This window comes from Agelaius tricolor, unplaced genomic scaffold (assembly GCF_023055355.1).
Source record: "Agelaius tricolor isolate 1412-34295 unplaced genomic scaffold, bAgeTri1.0.p SCAF_14, whole genome shotgun sequence".
NCBI lineage: Eukaryota > Metazoa > Chordata > Aves > Passeriformes > Icteridae > Agelaius > Agelaius tricolor.
Genome location: NW_027269274.1, coordinates 8,466,091 through 8,474,727, shown reverse-complemented (window position 1 = coordinate 8,474,727; position 8,637 = coordinate 8,466,091). Strand labels below are relative to the sequence as shown.

At 46.0% G+C, this 8,637-nt stretch overlaps 1 long non-coding RNA gene across 1 annotated transcript; it reads left to right on the top strand.

Moving 5' to 3' along the window:
- The first annotated feature begins 957 nt into the window (after positions 1 to 957).
- LOC139595797 (uncharacterized) lies at positions 958 to 8,394 on the top strand. Its single transcript, XR_011681135.1, has 3 exons — positions 958 to 1,034; positions 3,672 to 3,776; positions 8,283 to 8,394. It is a non-coding gene; the product is annotated as an uncharacterized lncRNA (long non-coding RNA).
- The last annotated feature ends 243 nt before the right edge of the window (positions 8,395 to 8,637 follow it).

Genomic DNA, 8,637 nt, shown 5'->3' with positions numbered 1-8,637 from the left:
GTATCAGATTATTATCACAATATCTTATCTGCAGTTCCTAATGCTTTATTGTTATCCCATTACAGGGAGTTCTGCTGCCAGTGCATATTGTCTATTTCTCTTACAAATGTTCTACAGAAACCTTATTAATTATTAGTCTCATAAAACACCTGTTAATGTTACCATTTTAATAAATCTCCTCCTTAATTGAATTAGGTTGTTCTGATAGTAATCCTCTAATGTCCACTGCCTTTCTGTTCTCATCATAGTCTGATTGTAGAGTGGGAAGCAGCATTCAATTATAATTGATGTAGGTCATAATTCAGAACCAAATTATAACATATAAAGCCATATGATCATTGAGGAATATAATAGATCTCTATACTAAAGTGTCATTTGGATTGATTAGTGCTGTTTCTACAGCCTTGTTAGAGGTGAGAAAAGGCTTAATTCAAAAGGATCTTTTGTTTTGCTTTTCTTTTTCTCTCTTTTTGTCTTGCATTTGTGTACAGCAGCATCTAGCTCAGCTGCTCTGGGACAGTGCTCATGACTGCTTTCCCACTCTTTCCCACTGGTGTTTCAGTTCTAAAGCTGATTTTTTTTTTTAGTATTTTGTAAAGGCAGACCATGTGATGATTTTATTTAATGATTTAATAAAACCTTTCCTCCTGAGATTATTTGCAAGAAATCTTGATGCTGATCTATTACTGCTGCTACCCAAGCATGAAAGTACAGTTATATATGATGCAGCAATGCTAAAGATACAAGAAAATACTTAAAAGTCTACCAGAATGAAGACCTTACCCTGGCTGTAAGGCTGGCACCAGGAAGGTTCCCCAGACTGGCTCCAGGCCAGTCCCTCTCTGCTGGGCAATGTCCCAGGGGAGCCCTGTCCTGGACCTTGCTGGTCTCAGCTTGCTGTAATTGTGTTATTTTGATTCTTTCCCCAGTATTTGCTTTGGTTTCTCATTTGCTCAATTCCAGATCCATCAGTTCTGAAGTTTCCATTCCTGCCCCATGTGTTATCCACAGTATTTAAGATATGGATGCAGAAGGTGAGTACTGCAATCCCAAGTCATTAAAAACGAAAAATAAGTGGAAATCCATGGAAAGGAGCTGTGGAATTTGGACTGTTGAGGTGTAGGTGTGACACAAGTGACTTGAAAAGCCCCAGGAGCAAATGAAGGAGTTGTTTTGGTACCTCTGACCAAATTGCAATCACCCTCTGGCATTTTTCCTGCTGCAGGCCTGCAGGGATTTTTAAGAAGCAGATTCTGCAGCAGAGGCTTGCAGTGAGGCATTGGCTCCTGGAATCCATGGTGGATCTTCCTGTGGGAAAGAGATGGTGCCTCCTGCTCTGTCCCCTGCAAAGAGCCCTCATTCACTTGTGCACAATGTGATAATTGAGAGGGAGTTTCCTGGAGCTGAATGCTGCCTGCCCGGGGTCAGCAGCTGCTCTTCCATCTTGCCTTCCTTTGACATCCCTGATGAAGCCCCAGCATGGAGTTGGAGCTGAGCTGATGAGCCTTTGTTGCTAAGAGACATCTCCTGGAAGAGCAGCACTCATCAGCTTGTTGGGAGTGGATAACAAACTGTGGGTTAAGCTAGTTGGAAAATACTTCTATACATTAACTACAAACAGGCAAATTATCCTGAAATATGGGGTATTCTGGTTGCTCTGGAGCCATGGAGGTGTTTAAGCCATGCAGAGTGTGGCAGAGCCCAGCATCTGCTGGGCTCTGTCTCTGCTCTCTCCCATCACACAGAGACATGCAGAGACCATTAACAGGTCACTGTGGTGCTGCTCAGAGCTGCGTGGGGCCCAGCCTCACTGAACTTTGGTAGATGAAGCGTGGCTGCTGAGTTATAGTCCTACTAGAGAGAGATTCATTGCTCCTGCTAGGAGACAATGCATTTCAGGGTATTTTTTGGAATGTCACACATCTCTGCTGGGAGAGTGGAGGCAGGGCATGGATTCACTCATCCCAAGCACACTGCACTTTGGGCCTCACCCTCCCCAAATAATTCTTTGGTCCATTTAACATCAAAAAAATCATGCCTGTGAGCCCTTTGCAAGAAACAGCATGGGATTTGTGCCTGGTGAGGCCTCATCCTGCCCAGGAACACCTTCCTGGCTGGCAGGGAGCCCCCTGGGCAGGGCAGCTGCTTCTCTCTCCTTCACCCCCGTGTGTTTTAGGGGCTTGGGAGGGGAGGGGATGTCTCCAAATGACTGGTGGGGCAGAACTGCATTGCTTCTGCTCTGGCACAGCACAGGGCACAGAACAGAGCACAGGGCACAGAACAGAGCACAGAACAGAGCACAGAACTAGGCACAGGGCACAGCACAGGGCACAGAGCACAAGGTACAGGGCACAGCAAAGGGCCCAGGGCCCAGCTGTGCTTTGCAGTGAAGCACCTCTCCCACGTCCTGCACACTCTCTTGCTGCACATTAGTGGGACGTGGTGGAAAATTTATGTGTGATTTCTCTGCCTTCAGATGGAACAGAAATGCCATTCTGCCAGAGAAGTGGGCTGCCACAGAGCTGAATGGCTCAAAGAATGGTCCCTATCAAGGCTGATAATCTTCCCTGGCGATAACACAGTGGATTATACAGCGATTGGATGTTGAGAGTAGCTGACCTTAATCTCCCTTAACTTTGGTTTTCTTTCCCATCTGATAATAATGGAGAAAGTACAACAAGTGCCACAGAAGATTACACACATCCTGCCACACTTTGCAGATGGCTGATACAAAAATCAGAGACAATGCTGAAATAATTAAAAAGCTCACAAAAAATGAAACAGTGCACTCAGCTCCTTTTGTGAGGCTGTGGCTAAGGAAACAGCCAGCCAGCCTGAAATGGACAATATAAATGTAAGTAGATCTTATTAAGATTCTGTGTGGCTGTTAAATCATCCTCAGCCGTTTCTTCTAGCTTAGCATCACTGCTAATGGTGAAGAGAGGAAGAGATTAGTTTAGGCTACTTTGAGACATCTCAGATATATGTGGGAGGCATCCTCTGTTTCTTGAACTTGTATTTCTCTGCCCTGCTATGTGACGAGCAGAGTGCCAAAAATACAGAAGAGTTGGCACATAAAATCCACGTCTACTCTAGCTACTCTGTCAAGGCTAAAAAAAAAAAAAAAAGTCCTGAATGAGCCTTGGAGAGTCAACAAATCACTAAAATAGCAGCTAAAAGAGGAAGTTCAGCACGAGTTCAAGTCATTAAAATTCCCTCTAATGTATGCTCTTGCAGACCAGTGGGCTGAGCGTGATCCTGGGGAGGGGAAGGACGTGTGTGAGCTTCTGTGCAGGGGAAAATGGACAGGGCTGATGGTGCTGACCTTCAGTGTGCAAGCCTGATCATTCCTGTTGTTTGAGATGGCTGGGTGGGAAGAAAAGGTCAGTGGGGCAGCTCTGAGCTGGAAATGGGGAGAAATGATCTTTAGCATGGCTTTCTTGGGCAAGTCCCCACCTGTGTGCAGAGTGTGGCACATTTTTGTCTTGGACTTTTGCTGGTACTTGCACAAGGTCTCAAGGGAAAGGCAACTAGGTAAGGGAATGGATGTGGTGGAGTGTAAACATAGATTCTTCATTTAGGAAACACTCTTTCCTAATGGTAATATTTGGCTTAGGAGCAGACAAGGCCTATTAACTGTAAATGTGTTCTTTTTATGTTCTTCCACACAGGCAATGTGGGGAAAAAAAGGAGACTTACACCTGGATTGTCCATGTTAGCAACATTTCTCATTGCCTCCAGAGGGAGTTCTGTTCAGGAAGTGCAAAGCAGGCCTGGTAAATATATTTCCATTTATTCAGTAGTTCTGAGATTGAAAACAATGGAGAATGGGCAAAAGAACTATCAGGGGTATCTCATATCCAAGTTGCTTCATTAAACATCTGAAAATGGCAGTGAAAAAGCAGAGATAGCAGAATGAGATTACCAGGGAGCAGGATGATAACATGAAAGCTTCAGTCCTCTGCTTGTACAAATCCACAAGTGGTCAGAAAAATAAAGGCAGCAAACTATCTTACTATATAATAGACAAGGATTTTCATAGCTGTTATTTGGGATGCATAGAAAGTGGAAAATGGCTTTACACCAGAGAGTCACTTGTTAACTTTGGATATGTGATATGTGAATGTATAGCTGAGATAAAAAATCATCTGGTTTCATCCTTCTTGTCAGGCAATATTTGCATTCAGAAGCTCCCAATGTAACATTGAGCAGCTAAAGAATATATGACAGAATATTGTAAAGCTAACTGACATTGTGCAAAATAAATTAGTTTCCTTTTATTGCTAAAAGATTTGATCAGTCTTGGCCCTCCCAATAGGCAAAAAGAGGTGACTGTACCACAGATGCCTGTGCAGCTGCCTGAGGTCGTGGCAGCTGCTGGAGGAAGGGTCCCTGGTGGCAGAGTGTCTCTGCCACAGGAGAGCAATGTGTCACAGCAGCATCTTGGGACCATGCTCTCAGAGCTGGGGTTTAAACCAGTTGCCCACCATCCTTGCCAGTCCAGTGTTGGCGTCATCCCTGGAACAGAAATCCCTGACCTGTGGCACATTCCCCCCCTGCCCCTTGCTGCAAACTCCTCTCAAGTCTGGGAGCTGCATCACCTTGGGAGCAGAGGCAGGAGCAAGAGTTGGACCTGTTGGGGACACTGGGGTGCAGGGACCTGCCCAAGCCCTGCCTGTGTGTGGGTGACTTGTCCTTCAGCTCAGCTCAACCTCCCAGACCCAGCACTGCCCTGAGGGTTCCTAAACCAGCTCTGCTGTGGTGGAGATTCTCCAAAAGCCTTGTCCAGCAAGGGAAAATTTGTAATGTAAATTCCTACTTGCACACGAGTTTTTGGGGTTTTTAGATTTTTTTTTTCTGTACAAGCAAAGGGATGTTTGTTTTGGCTTGCAGTTGTTTGTGTCATTAGGTCCTGAGGCAGCAATGAAAGCTGGAATTCCAGCTGTGTGATCTGCTGCCATCCAGATGTGATGGCACACATCCCTGCTACCAAATCTCCTGAGACAAAGTACCTCCTTAACCAAATTCCAGCCCACTCACTCTTGGAAAGAGCTGCCCCTGACCTCCTGCCATCCTTTTGGGTCCCCCTGAGGGGCTGAGCTGCCAAACCAAGGGAGCAGACAGGGCAGGAGGAGTCCAGCCAGCACTGGCAGCTCAGGTGTTTGGTTACCCAAGCCTCACCTGCTGCCCAGGTGGGCTGCTGCTAAAGCTGGGGCTTGTCTGCATCAGCTCCCATGTGCTCTTCACTGGTTGTCATCATTTGCCTTTTCATTTTCACTGTTTAAAGGGTCTTTTAAAATTAGGTTATTGATGATTTATATCTGTATATCTGTATATCTATAACTTATTTCACAAGTTCCAGTGGTTTCCTGAAGCCCTTTGGTTTTTGTGGTAATTCTGTAGTTGCAGTGATGAGGGGGCTCTCCAGGACCTGCCAGCCTTGCCAGGTCTCCCTGCTGGTGGCACCAGACTGGCTCTGGGCTCACAGGGGGTGAGAGCAGGAAGGTGAAGATGAATATCTCCATTCTTGCACTACCATCCAGCCTAAAATCAGGCTGGGCAGTAGCAGATATCCCAGTGACAGGGAAGCCTGCAGCCTCTGGAGTCCAGGTGCATTAGAGCCTGAAGGGAGCTGAGCTCCCTAATGAACGCACGCCGTGGTTTTGAGCATCCTGCATCCTCTGCTGATTGTCTGCTTTCAGCCCTGGCTTCCAGCAGTGCTGGGCTTCCCCCTGCACACCAGCAGCAGCTCTTCCAAACTTCCCTGATTGTGTCTGTGCCTGTTGCTTGGTGCTTGAGTGATGAAATGGAAGGCAGCAAGAGTGACAAAGATTAAATGAGCAGCGAGAGGAACCTGAGCAGAATTTTGGGAGAGTAATTAGTGGTGCCAGTGGCTCCAAGCAGAATAAGGGGACTTGCTTTCTGCTATTATCTGTGTGGCACTGGAGAAACACCAGGCAACTCCCTCCTGATTCTCCTCTAATTAAAAGGTTTTTATGTGGAAGGTCTGTAATGTACGAGGATGTGATAAATTAAACGTCACAAGTTCCCCACGCCAGGCTCCTGCTGCAGCAGGAAATAGATTCTACATCTCACAGCCAGGCCAGGGAAGAAACTGCTCCTTTCCCACTGCAAACAGGAGCTTGTGGCACTGCCAGCCTGGAGGCTTCCTGCCAGGTTTGCTGTGCCTGGGGACAGTGGCCAGGGTGAGCCAACTGGCCGTGGGGTGGAGGAGCCATCCCTTGGCCAAAGGCAGCAGAAATGCTCTGAGTGTGGTAGGGCTCTGCTGGCATGAGTCCAGGAGGGGAGAGCAAAGGCATTGCCTTCTTCCAGCACAGAGAAAGCAACAGTAGAGCTGCTTCAAGCAGTTGCTGCAGCCTCTGGGCTGCACTGGCCTCTTTCCCAGGGCACAGGGTGGAAAATGCAGCTTTTCTGCCCAGCTGCAGCAGCTCTGGCTTCTTCCTGATGGCTTCCCTCGTGGTGGGCTGGGGAGCTGGGAGGAGACTGGCAGCCCAGAGGGATGGAGCAGGGAGGAATTGCATCCATCTGGCCCCCAGGGTGTGATATCCCTGCTGGGACAGCTCCAGGGACCATCCAGGGGCTGCAGCCAGGAGACACCACCCTGTGCTCCCAGCTGCCCTCCTGAGCACTGGGAAAACAACCCGTGCCATGTCCTGGGGGCTCCCAAATTTATCTCAAACAGGAGATGCACTAAAGCAAAATGCACACAGACAAAAAAGGAAATGCTTATTAAAGATGATCCTAGAGGATTTTTTGGAAGTTTTCTCTGACATGTCAATGCTTTTATACATTTTTAAAAGGCTTGGTTAGATTGAAAGGGAGAAGGGAGGTTGTTTTCCTGTGGCTTGGGGTCTGTGGTTAAAAAATGTAGCTGTAGGTGAAAAATAATTGCAAAATAAAATTAAAATCTGCTCCTCAGTGCCAAAAGAATGCCAAAATGTAACTTTTCAGGTTTTAAGACCAGGTTCTAAGCCTGACCAAAACAACTCAAGAGTTCAATATCATGTCGAAATGAGTGAATCCGAAATTGTGTGTTCTAGAGAAAAAGCTTTCTTTCCAAAAAAGTTCATTAAGCTCTCCATAAGCATCACCTCCTGGCCTGTCCTTGCAGTAATGGCTTGTTATTATCATTCTGAAGGCTTCTTTTTATTTTAATAGGTAAAACTTGTGCACAGTGTAAACACACCAAAAAGCACACACCCTATTGAATTTTCAGAGACAGGTATTTTAAATCTGGCCTTTTTCAAAACTGCAGCCATGCATTATTTACACTGGAGAATTATAATTTAACAAAGCTGTATTAGATTAAAATTGTTCCATAAAATATTGTGATTATGATTTTTTGTAGCTTGACTTAAGGTGAACAATTTATACAAAAATATGAATTATTTTCTGTTACAAAAAAATTATTCAGTGTGGGCTCTGTGTATTACAGTTATTAATCTTTCTATTTAAATGCAAATTTTTCCTTTCAACTGAGAGCTAAAGATACTTTTTATACAACTAATAAAACACAGCTCTGATCTTCTGATCCCTCATAAGGGAGATGGCTTTTTCTGCTGTGTTTGGGATGTCTGTGCTGGAACATGGTGTTCCTTTACAGCAAGGATGCTCTCCATAAATACATGGAGAGTTACCTGCTCAAAATGGAATTCTCATTTGTACAGCAGGGTGTGACTTGGACAATCCTCAGTTGTGTGGTTTTTGTAAAAAGAGGAAAGAGCTGAGAAGAGCAGTGACCTGTTGTGGCCATGTGCTGGGCCTGCAATCTAGGAGGGTCATTTATCCTTGGAAAATCTTGGTTTGCATCTGAGTGGGTTTGCTGCTATGAGAAACCTGAAACTGGGGTTTCTTTGAGAGGCTGGAGTCAGCTCAGGTGGGAGCTGGTTGGGTGCCTCTGGCAGGGGACTCAGGGCAGCTGCTCAGAGGAGTTTCATTCCCCTGTGGAGCAGTTCTTGAACATCTGCCAGGCTTTACAGTCACCACAGTGTTTGTGCTGTTCAGAAACTGCTGGGAGCCTCATTTCAGCCCCAGGATGCCAGATACCCCCAATACCACCACAAACTCCAGGGACATGGGCACAGTTTGCTGTGTATAAGTGTCAGAGATACCCCCAATACCACCACAAACTCCAGGGGCATGGGCACAGTTTGCTGTGTATAAGTGTCAGAGGTACCCCCAGTGCCACCACTCCAGGGGCATGGGCACAGTTTGCTCTGCATAAGTGTCAGAGACTCTGTCTGAACAGCTCCCATTTGCAGGAGGGAGTGGAAGTTGTCCCATTGGACCAGGAGAAGATTTCCAGTGTCTGATCCCTGGGAGCTGCAATCAGCTGAGGTTTCTGCTTGCCACACGTGCCTGAATGTGACAAGGAGAGAGGTAACTCCAATCTGGCAGCTTGTGTCCTGAAGCAGAAATCAAAGTTGTTTATGTGATTTCATTTTCGGTAACAATTTCAGGCTAATTTCTGCCAATTTTTCATCTGACAAAGTGCTTCTATTACCCTGAGCAACTCCAAGGACAGCTTCCTTAATAATGTTTATGTTGTTCAAATTTAGTTTAGTATTAGCAAAGGAAGTGGAAAACAACTCTGCATCTCTATCTTTCATCCTTGCA